A 16977-nucleotide genomic window follows, 5' to 3' on the forward strand; every position below is an offset into this window, starting at 1 on the left:
CCCCCTGGGAGTGATTTCTCACTCTCTGTCTCTCTGTCTCTCTCTGTCCTTCTGGTGAACAAACGTGCCCTATAACAAAAATCTCTAAAAAAAAAAAAAAAAAAAAAGACCCTGCTGAAGGTGTTCCTTTTTTTTTTTTTTAAATTTGCCAGAATGTACATGCTCTCACCAGAGAGAGACAGAGAGCGAGACAGAGAGGGAGAAAGTGCCCTCTAACATAGGGTGTGGTCACACTATAATGCCTTCTCCACTTCTCCATCCTATTGGGATCTGGGGCACACATGCACATGTGCCTGGCATGGCAGCTACCAGGGCCGAGATCTGAACCACAGTTAACCACTTGGGATCTGGCTTCCTTAAACACTAAGCTACAAGGCCAAGCCCTGGAAGTGCTACTTCTTTGTCTTTCTCCCTCTGCATCTCTCTTGCTCATGGGAGAAATAAACACATAAACTTAAAAACAAAATGTCCAATGTGAGAGAAGACTCAACCTCTTGGATTAGGCCATTCCTTTCCTGGGGGAAGCCAACTGAACAGTTGCTATTTTTGAAGTCCTGGGCTGTGTGTTTTTATGGTAAGGAGCATTTCTTATACTGAATAGCCCACACGAAAGTTTTCCCAGGACCAAAAATAGAAACTTCTGTAAAGTGTCAGAGAGTAATAAAACCTTTTCAACTGTATAGCCTACACATCTCATCAGAGTAGCTCAAATGCAGTCATGTGCAATACATAAACAAATGGGCACAGGCACAGCCTAACGAAACTTTATTTATGAACAGTGGAATCTGAATTTCGCATAATCTTCCTCTCTTGATTTGTTTTACCATTTAGAAATGTAAAACCAGTGCCAACATTGGCAGGAGTTTAAGGTGACTGAACCCCACATGGCCGACTGTACTGTACAAGTCCCAGACCTGGTGGCTTGAAAATCAGATCAGTCACACGTGCATACATGCCCAGAATCCCAGAAGGAGACTGGAAAAGGGGTTGCAGTGGGGCCATCCCCCCTAGGAGAGTAATTTCTCATGTTCCTTCTCTCTCTTCCTCCCTTCCTCTCTTTCTTATCTCTTTCTGGTGAGTGCAGACACTGTATAGCCAGCAAACAAAAAGAAAAGAAAAAAATAAAAGAGGAGAGGAGAGGAGAGGAGAGAAGAGAAGAGAAGAGAAGAAAAGTAAAACCTCAGCTCCAGGGCTGAACAAAATCAGGGAGCAGGACAATTGGACTCAAGGACCCTAGCTTGCCAACCCTGGTCTTGGTTCTAGAAAAGCATCTGGACAAGCTGATGCTTAGGAGCCCTGGTTTTCCTTCCTACATACAAAGGTGCTCAAGGATTTGGCAACGCGTTGTTTTTTTAACTGAGTGGCAAAAGGCTAGAGAATTAGGAGTATAGCTTGGGCCTGGCCCACTTCTATCCCTAGGGCTGAATTACTAAGGTCTGTAACCTAAGGCCTAGAAGGGAAAGTATAATTCAGATAGTAAGGGCCACATAAGCCTTGCTATGGTTTAACTTTAAAAAATAAAATAAAAATGGACAAAGCACTCCCCCTGCCCCCCTCCCGCCCCCCGCCATGGGGGATAGCCATGCTGCAATCCTTTCTCCTTCATTCTCCTTTAGCAATTCTGGATACATACACATTTGCCTGGCGTGTTTCCCAAGCCACCAGGTCCAGGACTCATGCCATGCAGTCAGCAATGTGGGTTCCAATCACCCCAACCACCAAGCCACAGGCTGGCCCTGAACTTTCTTTAAATTATCATTTGTGTAGTAGCACATGACAATCCCTGTGATCAGTATGTTAGTATTTTATTTTTTTTGTCTCTTTAACCAGACATAGGAATGTATTGTTATCTCTATTTTGTAGATGAGGGATCCAAAGCTCAGAGAGGTTAAGCAATTTGTCCAATATCACCCAGCTTACAGAAAGAACTCACATCCAAGTTTGTCTGACTCGAGTTTCTAGGCTCTGTATTGCTCATATTAGATGAGCAGAGATGCCAAACCAGCCAGTTTCACACTGGAAAGATTGACAGTGACTCCAAGCTGGCCTGCTGCATATTCATGGCTTCAAGCCTGATCTAGGAACACCCACTGCTGACTGCAGCCTCTGATCTAAATTTCCTCTCAACTTCCAGTTCCACCCAGCACCAAATCAAGCTGGGAGGCCTATGCCCTAACAGCAGGTGGGGGGGTCAATGTTTACAGAAGGAAAGATTAATTAGAAGACCCAGTGGGATACCCCTAGATAAAAATTCTGCTTCCTATAAAAACAGCTGGGAGTTCACCTGCTGCTCAGGACAAGGAGAGCCCAGTGGGGTAGGGACAAAGGAGTTGATCCACAGGCTGTGTTTTCAGTAATAATGGGTAGTGTGATCAAAGCTGGCATCATGGAGTGCCTATCCCATGCTGGGTCTTGGTCAAGGGGTATCACATGTGTTATCTTACTTCCTCATAACAACTGGAGGGGGGCACTTACTGCATTTACTTTGCAGATGAAGAAACTGAAACTCAGTTGATCAATGCATCATGCTGTGCAAATCCATATGGAACTCCAAATTCCATGCTCTTCTAGGATGCTCAGGAATGCAGCCCCACTGTGACAAACCTGGACCTTTATTCTCCTGTAGCCTGAGATGGCTCAATAGCCATTTACTCAGATATGTTTGAAATGACACAACAGACTGGTTCAAAAATAAAAATTTCCAGCAAGGAATAATCAGATCTATACAGCATCAAACAAGCAGTTTGACAGCCATCACTCACTTATTCATTTGGCCATCCATTCTTCTAGCCAAATGTCTATCTATTTATCTAATTAATCAATCATTCATTCAAACAGATAGTCAATATTGTCTGAGTGTACTCTATTAACCAGGCTCCATGATAACTCTGAGGAGGGAAAGTACATAGATAAATAAGATCTAGTCTCAGTCCATTCAGAGTAGTTAACACTTTAGAGATGCAATGTTTCTGATTTTGTTTATGAGAGTGAGTTGTGGGGATGAAGAGCAGATGAGGACCCTGGAAGATCCACTCAAGGTCAGGGAGTTAGGTGGTTCATCTAACTGGACATGAGTGAGTTTGTGTCCTTGATTATCTGTCTCTTTTTCCTCTAGCCCATTATCCTTGGCGACACCTCTAAGAAATGAGAATGTGAATCAGTGAATAGATGTCCCAAGTGGATAAAACCAGTAATTAATGAAGTTGGGAAGAATTCCTAATCTTAACTGGCCTGCAAAGGGATATGCACTAGGATATACAGGACCACTGAGGTGCTCAAGGAGGCTCTGATGACCACTCCATGTGACAAGTTTCTCTTCTTAACCAAACTTTGGCCAGACTTCCCTGAGCGCCTTTTTAAAAAAAAGTATTTTATTTACCTTTATTTATTTATTTTTCATTTGACTAATGAGGGACAGAGAGAGAGAGGGAAAGTGAAAAAAAAAAAAAAAAAAAGGTCAAGCCACCAGGTCTGGGACTTGCACTGCAGTCAGCCATGTGGGAGTCCAGTGCTCTTAACCACCACACCACCTGCCAGCCTCCCTGAGCTCCCTTTTCATTTATTTATTTTTTTAGAGGTTTTTGCTATAGGGCGTGTGTGCTCGTCAGAAAGACTGAAAGACAGAGAGACAGAAAGCGAGAAATTGCCCCCTGGGAGGATGGCCAAGCCACAATCCCTTCTCTTCCATTCTCCTCTTTGGATCTTGGTCACACACACATGTGCACAGTGTGAGTTTAAGCCGCTGGGTCTGGGACTAGAAATGAGGTCGACTACATGGGAGTCCAGCAATGTAGCCATTCCACCACCTGCTGGTCCTTGAGCTTCCTTTTTAAATGCCCAAATTTGTGCTCTGTTCGTGTTCCATTTATTCCAGTTTTACCAAGAATCCTGCTGAGTCAGGTTGGTGAAAATTCTCTATCTTTGCATGATAGAGATCAAATTCCCCACGGTCCACCCTTGATATGTTATCATCAATAAGAATCTTGCTGAGCTCTTTTCACCCAAGGCTGCCTGAGGATAAACTGCCATCATGAATGACACAGTAACTATCCACACCAGGAAATCCATGACTAACTGACTACTTCAGAGGAAACAAATGGTCATTGATGTTCTTCACCCCAGAAAGGCAACAGTACCTGAGACAGAAGGTACTCCACATGCCATTTTGTGTTTGGGTTCAGAACCCATTTTGATGGTGGCAAGACAACTGGCTTTGGTATGATCTATGATTCTTTGGATTATGGAAAGAAAGATGAACTCAAACATAGACTTCAAGACATAGCCTGTATGAGAAGAAAAAGACATCAAGAAAAACAGCAAAAGAAATGCAAAAACAGAATGAAGAAAATCAGGAAACTGCAAAGGCCAATGTTAGTGTCAGCAAAAGTTGAAGGAGTAAAGATTCTGCCATGACTATCTGCAGTGATCGTGTGGATAGTTCATGAGAGGATAAACTCAAAATTTTCATGTGAAAAAGAAATCTTGCCAGAATTCCTCTCATCTATTACATTTCCTCTTAGTAATTTTCTACGTACTCTCCCTGCACCCTGATCTTGGACAAAAACCGCCATTCATCCTCGTATTGAGACCTCAGTTCTATGCTGAGGTCTCTTATATTGCAAAAGTCTCTGAATCAAACTTGTCTTCACCACTTTAACTTCTGTCCAGCTCTGGTTTTCTTTGACATGTGGCTGTCATACAAGGAAGGTCATGTAGAAATGAGGATTCATTTGTTCATCCAAAAACAGCATCACTAGATGTAACCTGCTCTGAAAAGCATTGCATCTGGTGGTTCTGAGACAGAGGAAGTAACAAATACTTTGGGCATTGCAAAGTCTTTGGACTAATTACCCATCCAAAACTATCATCCTCAGATCTCACCACTGATTGATTGCCAAAGGGCACATGCCCTCTTGCCAAAGAGGAAAAACAGAGGGAGAAGGAGAAAGCAACATCCAGTGGGCACGGTCATGCCACATTCTCTTCTCCTCCATTATTCCACTTAACTGGTGTTTGGGGCACATGCACACATGTCCAGCATGTTTCTCAAGCCACCAGGTTTGGGACTTGAAACACACAGTCAGCCATGTGGGATGTGGATCCATTAACCTCTAGGCCTCTATGGCAGGGCCAAACCCATCATTTATTAATTGGCAAGGTATTAAATTTGTCTTTGCTTCAGTTTTCTCATTTGTAAAATAGGCTTAACATCAGCATTACTGCATAGAATATGAAAAAGAATTAGCTAGTGAGAATAAGTGCTCAGTAGATACTAGCTATAGCAACTATAGCAGTTAATCATTGGTAGTAGGTATGACAGAAGGGAGTAGGTGATAGTACATAGCACTGGAGTCAAAGAACACTTATAGAGTACATGGAGTTTTATACAATTCCTAAACTCAAGAATCAATACAAGTAATTAGAACATGGGGTACAGAGTGATCAATGTCATGAGAATGCAGTAGCAGGAGAAATTATTTCCTGCTTGGGGGATAACAGATCTTCAAAGAATGAGCTCATTCTCATGGCTCATGCCATGACTAAAATTTACTCATGAAGAGGGGTCCAAAGGGCATCTTGAAGGAGAGCGCAGTATACACAAGGGAAGAACTGCTGCCACATCATGTTGCAGAGCTAACACGCCACATCATGTTGCAGAGCTAACACTTCCTACCATCCTTAATCCACCAACCTAAAATCCAAAACACCCTAAAAACAAAAACAAAAAACTGAAAAATAAAATCACTAATTTTAGTGACAAAACCTGGACTGACCTGATTTAAACATGTTTATAAATTTTATTTTTACCTTTTTGGAAGAATAATCGTATTTCATGGAAGAATATTCAAGAGTTTGGTTATGGGCTATTGCACCAGAACCTGTCAGAGGTGTTATCCATTACATAGTGATTTGCCATAATACCTTTGCTTTTTAACTTGCCAGAAGGCATGTGTGCTTTCTAGAGAGAGAAAGAGAGCGAGCGAGCGAGCAAATGAGGAAGTAGCCCTGATTGGAGACGACCACACTGCAATCCCTTTTCCTCCATCTATCTCCCCTTTTGAGATTTCTGGCAAGCATGCAAACATATCGGGCATATTTTTCAAGCCACAGGGTCCAGGACCTGAACTGTGGTTGGTCATGTGGGATTCAGCTGCCTTAGCCACCACTCCATTGACTGGCCCTACACACTACCTTTAGTTTTAAATTTTAAAACATGTCTGGTTTTGACTAAGGGGATATAAACCTCTATCAATCATGTCTATTCTTATTGAATACTTATTTTATTCTAGACACTTATCTAAGCAGTTAACTAAGTTAATCCTCCTGATGTAGGTAGGCAGTGGCATTTTCTTTTACACATAGATGAAGAAACTGATGTACAGGGGTATAATAATATCCCCGGACTCACCCAGCAAGAAAGTTCCAGAACCAGGGTTCAACACCATAAAGCCTTGCCTCAAAGCCTGTACTCTTAAACACTACACTTACCCACCTATAAATAGAACTAGTGTTGTTGATTGTGTTATATACTCACAGCCCTTCCTTCTTTTTCCTTTCCATGTCTTCCCTTTCAAAGAAGAAATACCCTTCCTACATGGGCTTCTTTAGCCACTGAAATGTAGCAAACTTCAAATGTGGATATGTAGTTTGGGTTGGCTGTTCATACTCTTGTAATTTTCTATGGGAAAGCATGACTAGAGGAACTGCATGGAGCTGTGAATGAGAAACAAGTAAACCAGACCTAGACCCAGTCCACAGTTTGAAGAAGAGCTACCTCGGCCAACTCACATATCATGAAGAAGTTAAGAGAAATACTTGTAAGTCACTGAGATTTGAGGGTTTTCATTGCTGTTGTTACACAGTATTATCATAGCTAACACTGACTAACACAGCAAATCCTTTGAATTGCTGGGCATGAGATGAATAATGGAATATTTTCTGAGGTGAAGATTTAAAATTTACATTAGCCATGTTGAAAGATATCTTAAAAAATAATGATTTCTAATTTCATACTGACTGGACTATAAAATCTTTAAGTGCTTTTAAGCTATAAAATGACATATCTTCTACTTCCTACATTACAATCGAAGTCATCTTTATTGTCACAAATAGTAGTTTATATTTGTCACTATTAAAAGTCTGAAATTTAAACAGATTCTTGGACTGGTGGTTCATATCCATCAGCTTGTTCAACTTTAGCACTCATATAATCCCTAGTAGCTTTTCCAGAGCTACTACCTTCACCATAAAGCTACATGAGTTTTCCCAGTTCAAATTTTGGCTTCTTTAGCATTTGTTCTTAGGATAAAATCCTAGATAAAACCTTTAACAAAATCCAAGAGCCTCCTTTCTAGACCCTACTCAGCTTTCCAACCACACCATGTCCCTTAATTCCTCTCACACTGTGCTTCCAACTTCGCTGCCATTTTTCAATTCTTTGTGTGTGTACTACTCCTATTTGTTACAGGACCTTTGCACATGTTTTTCTTGCTGCTAGAAATGCCCTTTCCTAACTCTGCCTACTGACTTCTCAATTTCATTGTAACGTTCTCTAGAAGTCTTTTCTGAACTCTTTGATAAGTCAACTGTCCTGCTATAAGTGCTCTTAGCACAATGCACTCATCTTTAATTTCATTTATTACAGTTGTAATTTCAAATTTGTGCATAAAATTAGATTAGTGTCCATTACTGTCACTAAATTGTCTACTTCCTGAGAGCAGCTCAGTGTCTTTTTTTCTCCTTGTCCCCAGCCTTAGCACAGTCCCTGATGCCCTATTGCTGCTCAATAAAATTTGTTGAAAGAAAAAATGGTGGAGGATGAGAGCAGAGACAGCAGTGAGGACAATGGATTATTTTGGTTGCCTAAAGCATGCAAGAATAGAACAAATCCTTCTTCTTTACCACAGCCCTTTCAACTCCCATTTGATTTCTCTGAGACTTTGCCAAGACAGATCTCTCACGAAACAACAATGTGGTGGGGATGCATTATCAATCTGTTATTACCAACCGGGAAATATGACCTTAACACTGTGCAATATGGTCAATCTACATGGCAGGTGTTCATCCCGTGCCCCACAACATCCACACTGTAATTTTACAATCCAAAAGACTCCTGTAATTGGAAGAGGATGAAACATCTGGATGTTGCAAACTCTCTCGACAGGTTGTCTATACCATCACCTTCAAAATCGATGCACAAGAAATGAGAGTTTCTTGAACAGCAGAAATAGTGGCTGGTGGCAGAACACACTGTTTAAGCCCCTTCATGGTTTTAAGCAAAGACCATCTGCATTTTCCTTGGGAGTGACAGGGAATTTGGGTCTGGCAATAAATAAAAGACCATGGGTGGGACAGAATGACAACTTCATTTTGAATGTGCTTTCACTAAGGAGAAAAAGGTATCTGTCATTCACATAATATGAATATGAATAAATAAATTCAGTAAATGGCCACTATCTGAGGATCATATTGGTTAGAAGATGGAAACCTGTATCTGAACGAGGGTGAGAGGATGGGTAGTTAGCATGGGCATTAGAGCTTGAGGACCGAAACTGGGTACTGACTAATGGGCACAGGCAAGCAGATCAGCTGGATACTAGGAGCTAATCTCATGATGATCCTCCAAGTAACTACAATGGTACCAAAGACAGAGATGGTACACCATCCTCCCTAGGGGGTGATTTCTCACCTTCTGCCTCTCTGTCTCTCTGGCAAATACACGCACCCTATAACAAAAATCCCCCCCCCCCAAAAAAAATCAAGCTGGCAATATCAAAAGTTCTTAACGACATGGAAGGAATAGAAACTGGCCTGATTGCTTTGGGTGGCACTTTGGCACTATCTTTGACAAATGAAGATACATCTTTACCATGTTCACTGCAATGTGTTAACCAGGGCAAAAACTAGAAACCAAACTATTAGAGGACTGATTAAATGTTGATGTACTCATTCACTCAACAATGAAAAATGTATTCACATAAAATATTTTCTTTATTCTGAAAGTTTATTTGTTTCTCCTATGAGAGAGGGATAGAGGGACCAGCAGATGGCATAATGGTTACATCACTGGACTCCCACGTAGTCAACTGCAATTCGAGTCCTGGACCTGGTGGTTTCAAACTCACATCAGGCCGGTATGTGGGTGAGTGCCCAAGATCCTGAGAGGAGAATGGAGGAGAAGGGATTGCAGCGGAGGCATCTTCCCTGGGGGTTGCTTTCTAGCTTTCTATCTCTCTGTCTGTCTCTGTTTCTCCAGCAAGTGCACACACCCTATAACAAACAAAACTCTCTTAAAAAAAAATAATAGAGAGGGATAGAGGAAGAGCTAAGAAACCCCACCAGATTTTTAATGTGATAATCCACCCCTATCTCAGTTGGCCTGAATCATGGACATATGTATACCCAATGTGCTCAGGGAGGTATCAAGATGCAAACCAGAACCCTTCCTTTGTGAGTCAGTTGAATTACCACTGTTCCGCCACCTGGCCCACATGTAAATATTTTCAATATACATTATTGAGAGAAGGGGGAAAAAAAAATCAAGTAATCAAATGACATAGTTAGCATGTTATAATTTTCTTAAATACATACACTCAAAATAACAATATTGTAAATTATGCTTTTTATGTTCCCATATATGTATAACCATATAACAGGTGACCCAATAAATTACACTCCAAATTGTAAATAGCAGTCACCTTTAATGATGGAATCGGAACTAGAATTGGGTATGGGGGTCAGTGGGGATTTTTCCACTGTCTATAATATTGTTTCGGCTTCATTTTGTTTTTTTCAGGAGGAGTAATACAGTCATATCTTACTCATGAAATTGAAAGTTTTTGTTTTTAAATCAGCCCAAATGAGTCACAAGAAAGAGAAGAAATTCAACTGAGGGAAAATGTACTTAATATTGTAGCATTTATAAATGAGAAAGGAAAAGCCACTGAAAATGACAGCCAGGTTTCCTGATACCTAGATGTGGCTATGAGGGCTTTAATTGATGGCTGGTCTACCTGAGGATATTCCCACCCCTGTGCTACCTTTAGGTATGGAGGAACTTCTGGCAAATAAAGAAAAGAAGGTGCTTTCTTCATGATCAGCCCTTGGGGTATAGGACATGAGAAGGAGCAACAGGAGTAGGATATTTGACACATCTCTTAAGGAAACATTTCCCAAGAATCATTGCTGACACAGGGCTTATTTAAAGACTTTATAAATCATCTGAAAGAGATTTATAGTTAAATATCTAAATGTACAAAGTACATTTAAGCTCTGGGGTAGAAAAATGCCAAACAGATAAGGATAAACAAGTCACTGAGCAGAAATGACCACAGGTCTGACCCAGTCTAATAATTCTTAAATCTCACCAAGTGGTTGTGAGTATTAAATAAAACTGCTCATGAATGCCCTTGGAAAATTGTAAAATGGTATACAAATGTTGCTTATCACTATGATTATGTCGTAGTTGGTTTTTCATCAGAATTTGATAACAGGGCTAAAAATGGAATCCATAATGGAGTTTGGTATTCTATTCAGCCATCTGCCCTGACCCTGAGCACTTTACAAAAATGACTTTGCTTATACAAGGAATCATCCTCATTTTTTTTAAAAAAATAGAAGTCGATCCAAATTTAAAAGTCAAGGAAATAGATATAAAGGTATTTTTCATTACCCCAAAACCATCACACAATATTTGCTATAAGAATGATCAAATGAATAAAAGAATGAAACAACTTTTATTATGTTGCAGCTTTTCCCTGGTGTTTTTCTCATTAGTATGTTTATGTGATGGTAAAGTGAAGTGAGTTCTGCATTTTCACAAAACCCAGACTTTCTACTGATAACATAAACCGTTCCTCTTATGGCTCCATTCCTTTCAGAAGTGTGCAGTATTTCCTGGACTCAATGTCTCATGATGTATTTAATACATTGTTCAGGTAGGAGTCCCTGTCATGTCTTCCATATACTTTCCTAGGGGCTATCTTGGTAGAAAAATGTCACGCTTTAGAATGTCCTAGTGCTTAAAATACGGCTGATAGCTGGACATTGGCAGGGTCTCCATTTTACAAATTTTATTATTAGTGTTATTGTTATGATTATGATTATGGTTACAATTTTGCTATAATGAAGAGGACTGTTTATTTTATTGTTTTGTTTTTTAATTGGCTATAAGGCATGTATATTCACCAGAGAAAGAAAGAAAGTGAGAAAGCACTCAGGAAGGATGCAGTCCCTTCTCCGCTGTTTCTTCTCCCCTCCCGGTATTTTGGGTATGCACACACATGTGCCTGGCATGTTTTTTCAAGTTGCTAGGTCCTGGACTTGAACCATGTAGTTGGCCACATGTGATCCATACATCTTAATTAACCACCAAGTCACCAGTTGGCCCAAGATGATTATTTTCTGAATTGCTTGGTTTATTTCCTAAATTTTTTATATTAAAAACAAAACAAAACAAAAAACAAAAAAACCTCTTTAAGATAAAACAAAATCACTCCCTAGGTACTTTAGGGTTTCTTTTAAAAATGAAATAGAGAGGCCGGCAGATGGCATGGTGGTTGAGGTGGCTAGACTCCCACAAGGCTGACCATGGTTTGAGTCTCAGACCTGGTAGCTTGCTTTCTCACTTTCCTTCTCTATCTCTGTTTCTTTCTGGTCAACTTCAAGAAATAAAATTTTAAAATGACAAGGAATAAAATTTTTAAAAATTAGAGTAGAAATCCCATATTGCAATTGACTTTAAAATAAAGATACTCCTCAAAAGAATTCTGTGAAGAAACAGTCTGTTTCAAAGAGTAAAATATCTAAATTCACAAAGTACCTTGCTTTTCAGTACTCTTTGAAAAAGAAGGTGGAATGACAAAAGGTCTCTCTATACTTGGAAATGCCCCTGCTCTCTGAGGCTGTTGAAGAAGAGGCAAACATGCTAAGACATGCGACTAAACACTGTGAGACTAACTGCCCAATGATTCAGGACTCATTCAACTGTTGGTGACTCATTTCTTCCAAAAATTCTATTGGTCAGATTTTTCAGGATCCACTCCTTGTATTATGGTGTGATAGAAACTCTATCATCTCCTACTTTTCCTCCCCTATTCTCCATGTTTGGGATCCTAAGATCTATAACTAATGAGCTTTAGAGTCCAACAATCAGTATAATCCCCTCACTATGTATGTCTTGCTGTCAATTAATCCAGGGACTAACTGATGCTGGTCAATTCCATTCATACCTTAAATTCTTTCAACTCCTATGCTAAATAGGCTAATTCTATACTATGGACCAAGATGTCATTCATTTGTTGACTTACTAAACTAATGCTGATTATGCACCTACCATGAGTCATTGTACTTAAAATTCTGAGAATGAAGAGAGAACAAATCAGACAAAGATCCTGCCCTCCTAAAACTTCATCCTAGTTCTGGGTGATGAACAATAAAGAAGTGAAAAATAACAATGCAAGTTTAGCTATGCTTTTCAAAACCCAACATAGGGTATTGGGTTGAGAAGAACTAGGGGAAGGGGAAGCTACTTAGGACTGGATGGTACAGGAAGATCTTTCTGAGAAGTTCACATCTGAGATGAGATGTACAGGACAAAGAGCCAGGCAAATGAAAATCCAAAGAACAAGATGACTTCAAAAGATTTATAGAATGCCAACCAGTAGCATGGTGGTTAAGGTGGCTGGATCCCACATGGCTGATTAGGCAGTCAAGTCCTAGACTCAGAAGCTTGAAAAACATGCCTGTGAGGTTGCATGCATGTCTGAAATTCCAAAAGGAAAAATGGAGGAGGAAGGATGTGGTGTGGCCATCTCCCATTTGGGGGTGAACTTCCTCATTTTCCCTCTCTCTCTGTTTCTCTCTGGTAATTGCACATGCCCTCTAGCTTTTTAAAAAATGTTCATAGAAAATTGGAACTAAGGTATGAGTTTGTTTTGGTGTGAGATTTTTTCCCTCATGCACAGTTTTTTGGTTTTTTGTTTGTTTGTTGAAAACAATACAAATTTCCCATGAAGTTTTTGAAGACTCTTTGTTAGAGAATGTCAGGATATAAAAGCAAAGACCTCAGAGCAGAAATGAACTGGGTGTGTTCAAGGAACAGAAAGAATGCCACTGGTTGGCCTTTTTGTTTGAAGCCCAGTGGACTTTAGGAGATGAAGATGGAAAGAAAGCCAGAAAGTGCATTGCTTGGTAGGACTTCGTAAGGAATTTAACGTTCGCTCCAAGCACAAACCTTCTGCCTTGATTGGCAGTTTAATCCATCTGGTCAACCCACTTCATGCTCCAGTCTCCCAGCAGAACTGGAGTTTTCTCCTAAGCCTCTAGTCATACAATTTATGCATAGCTCTTGCAAATCTTTTTCTCTAGGAGCTTGGCTCTGCTTTCCAGGCTTCTCGTCAAGACTTCAGACTTGCCTGAAAGGGAATGCTCTCCCAGCTCACAGCACAGCCGGACCTGACTCTTAACATTCCGGTTTATTCTATAAATCCCTGCTCATCCTGGGCCTCCTGAACCATGTTCAATTCTGCTTTGCTTTTTAGACTTGACATCTTGGGCATTTTTGAATCAAGTAAGCATACTCTAAGCCTGCATCCTACCCCTGCTAAGCAGGATTCCACTTGCTCCTGTGTCTTTCCTCCTCCCCTTTGGCCCTGTGCCTAATCCTGGCATGCCTTGTCCTGGCCATACTCCTGGGAAGGCTTAATCGTGCAACGCAGTGGCCCCAAACAGTACTGTTAAGCTTAATCATCAGACTAATTCACTGGACTTAGCTCCAAATAACTGTTGGATGTTTCAAAAAATCAAATCTGGAGATTTGTCATAATTGAGGTCATTTAAAAACTATGTTCCAGGCTCTGATGATAATTTCCAAAGAGCAGTTCCCAGAATAGCTGGGAAATTGTCAAGTAATTGGAATAAAGCTATGACCTCCTCAGGAGTCCACTTGAAGGAGGGACCACATCCATGTGAGTGTCTAAGAACCAACAGATTTGTGAACAATGAGTCTCATTGCGTACCTACCACCTCACGTGCTTGTAGTAGGGACTCCTGTGGAAGTTTTGGGTCTGGGATTCTTATCTGGTAAATTAGACACCAGACTGTGAGAGCCAGGGCAGCAGAAATAAAGTCACATTAAACATTTGCATTTTGGACGATAGCCACTTTTGTGGTACAACTTCCAGAACCTTCATCATCCTGGCTGCCCTATATTTGCCACTGATTTTCAATAAGCATTTAGAAAAATAGCGCTGAGAACAGATTTCTCCCCTCTCCATGCAGTCTGAGCAGTACGAAGAAGCAAGGATGTGTGCTTCTCTCCAGAGAAGGCAAGCAAGTGACATACAGGACAGACCCAGACCTCAAATGTGACAACTATGACCAGTACCATGTTTATGTTTGAATGTTGCTGTCAATATTTAACAATGGAAAGGGTCATCAAAAAAATTAAAACCTTAAAAATTTCTTACCAAAATTGCAAGGTTTGGTCACATTAGGTGGGGCTACTTGGTTTGTAAGGCCACAGATGGCTGATACACTGTAGAATCTATTCCCTTTGGGTAAGAGTATAAGCTTCTATTTACCACTGGTCTCATCTGACTTGATGATAAGTGTTTCTGATTTCTGCATGCAGGCTTCACAAGCCAAAACATTCACAGTGATAAATTTATCTGATCTGAAGTCAGAAGAACTAACTTTATGCATGTGTCCATTACTGATCATCATTGATCACCTACTAGGTGTAAGACATCACGCTAGACTCTAGGGATATGGTCATGAGCAAGACATAGATACTGTCCTTGCAGAACTTCTGGTTTAGCAGATACTTGGCTTGCATACTAATTACAAAGGTGAGAAGTGCTTCCAAGGAAAATCAGAGGGCACCATTAAAACAAATCAGAAAATTCTGCCTTGTCCAGAAGGTCAGCAAAGCCTTTTCTGATATGTTGACATTTAAGCTGAGCCTGAAGGACAAGAATGTTGCAGGGGACATGGAAAATGGAGAAGGAGAGTTGAGACAAAGAAAATAACCAGGTACACAGGCCTTGAGGTGGGAAGGAGGTTGACACATCTTGGGAATTAAAAGATGACCTTTTTCTTTTCTTTTCTTTTCTTTTTTTCCTTTTTAATACTGTAGATAAAGCCTTGAGAGGATTTTATTACTGTTTCTTTCTGAAAAGCAGGTACTAGCTTCCTATCAATGCAAAGATCTTTCCAATATACTTAGTATTATTGAGCAAGACATAGGTGTGTGAGTTCCTGCCTATGTTTTTACACACAAACACATGAATCCCTGGCAAAAATGCACTCTACCTTTTTTTTTTTCCTAAAAAGACAATGAAATATTTGTAATTTATAATTCCCCAACCTCAGCAGTCTGTAACTACAAAATGAGATTATACTCTTCTTTCATACGCAAATTATTATGGCCTGAGGCCTTCCAACTGTCTCCCAGCTGTTTCTGAGAGTTTCCCTGGGCCTCCCATGTGTCCAGAATTATGTTCTTAGTTTTGGTTTGCTCCGAGCTCCTTGTCTTGCTGGGCCCAGATGTCCTCATTGGTGACTACTATTAATGCTGTACTTGGCTTTGGAAAGAGGATCCTATTGAGTCGGTCCTGGTTGCCTGGTGGAGACTGAACTCAGAAGCAATGCTGAAGCTGGAGAATTTTGCCATCATTGTTTCCAAGCACTGGCTACTCCAGAAAGTTGTGAAGAGATGCTTCCATCCCAGCCTACTCTCTTCCTGCTTTCTCAGGGCCTAAAGTGTGCTCCCTTCCACTTAATAGACCCTCTGACAGTGCAGAGTGGGAATCTTCACCATCAACCTTGGGCTAATTGCTTGGGAGTCAAAATTGAACAAGCAAATATAGAAGCATCCTATATATTTTGAAAATATCTATAGAAGCTTCATTTAGCAGGACCTCTTCTGTAGAATGTATCCTATTGGACCATAACATATCCTAATCTGTTGCTGAGAGTTTCTTAAGGTATATCAAAGACTAGGATCATAATGACCAGATCCATGATTTGAAAGTTCTGCCTCCTACCTTTTAGAACGAGCCTTTTCCTTCTCTATTTAACTACTCTCAATTCCTCTAACCATTATGAATAGCAGGAGAGAAATATCCATTTTGAATATCCTTCATATCAACCTGATCACCTATTCTATTTTTTTGAGAGATTTTTGCTATAGGGCACATGTGCTTGCCACAGAGACAGAGAGTGATAGAGACAGAAAGCAAGAAATTACCCTCCAGAGGGATGACCATACCATAATCCTTTTTCCTCCATACCCTGCTCAGGATTTGGGGCACACATGCACATGCGCCAGTGTGAATTTGAAGCTGCTGGGTTTGGAATCTGAACCTCATTTGACTATGTGGGAGTCCAGCCACATAACCATTACGCCACCTGCTGGTCCTCCTGATCACCTACTCTTAACGTGTGAATGGTGGTATTCAGAAGGCAAAAGGCACTAGAATGCAAACAGGGAACAGACACTAGAAATAAGTCAAAAGTATTATCTGCCTGAGAAACAAGAACTTCCTCCAGAAAGTAGCAAGGAGCCCAGGTTGAAAGGACTCTGAGGAATCATTTGCCCTTTCTAAGACAGATGTGAAGATGCTCATGGGTACTGGGAAAACTAGCTGTAATATACCCTCCTGGAGGTAGAGAGAAGGCACAGAAAAATAGAATTTGATAACAAATAGCCTTGTGACAACTGCCAGAGAGTTCATAAAGCAGGGTCAGCCTTCACCATGGCATCCAAATTTTGTTTTCTGCTCCAACAAATACTAGAAATACAGATTTTCCAACTGCATTAAAACCTCACTTCAAATACAACTGAAGATGGAAAGCCAATGCAAGATGCCTCTGTTTGGGATGATGTTTCACCTGGGAACCAATTATCACCAGGAAGAGTGTTAGAGAATTAGGGAAACTAACCTTTTCTAATCCGCTGTCTAACAGAAACCTCTC

At 40.5% G+C, this 16977-nt stretch overlaps 1 protein-coding gene across 1 annotated transcript in view; it reads right to left on the bottom strand.

The window, feature by feature from the left end:
- Positions 1–16977, bottom strand: part of HS3ST4 (heparan sulfate-glucosamine 3-sulfotransferase 4) — a gene marked incomplete at its 5' end in the record, with an annotated part of 445737 nt that overhangs the window by 172174 nt on the left and 256586 nt on the right. The window lies entirely within an intron of this gene.

Source organism: Tupaia chinensis, unplaced genomic scaffold (assembly GCF_000334495.1).
Source record: "Tupaia chinensis unplaced genomic scaffold, TupChi_1.0 Scaffold000231_2, whole genome shotgun sequence".
Classification (NCBI taxonomy): domain Eukaryota; kingdom Metazoa; phylum Chordata; class Mammalia; order Scandentia; family Tupaiidae; genus Tupaia; species Tupaia belangeri.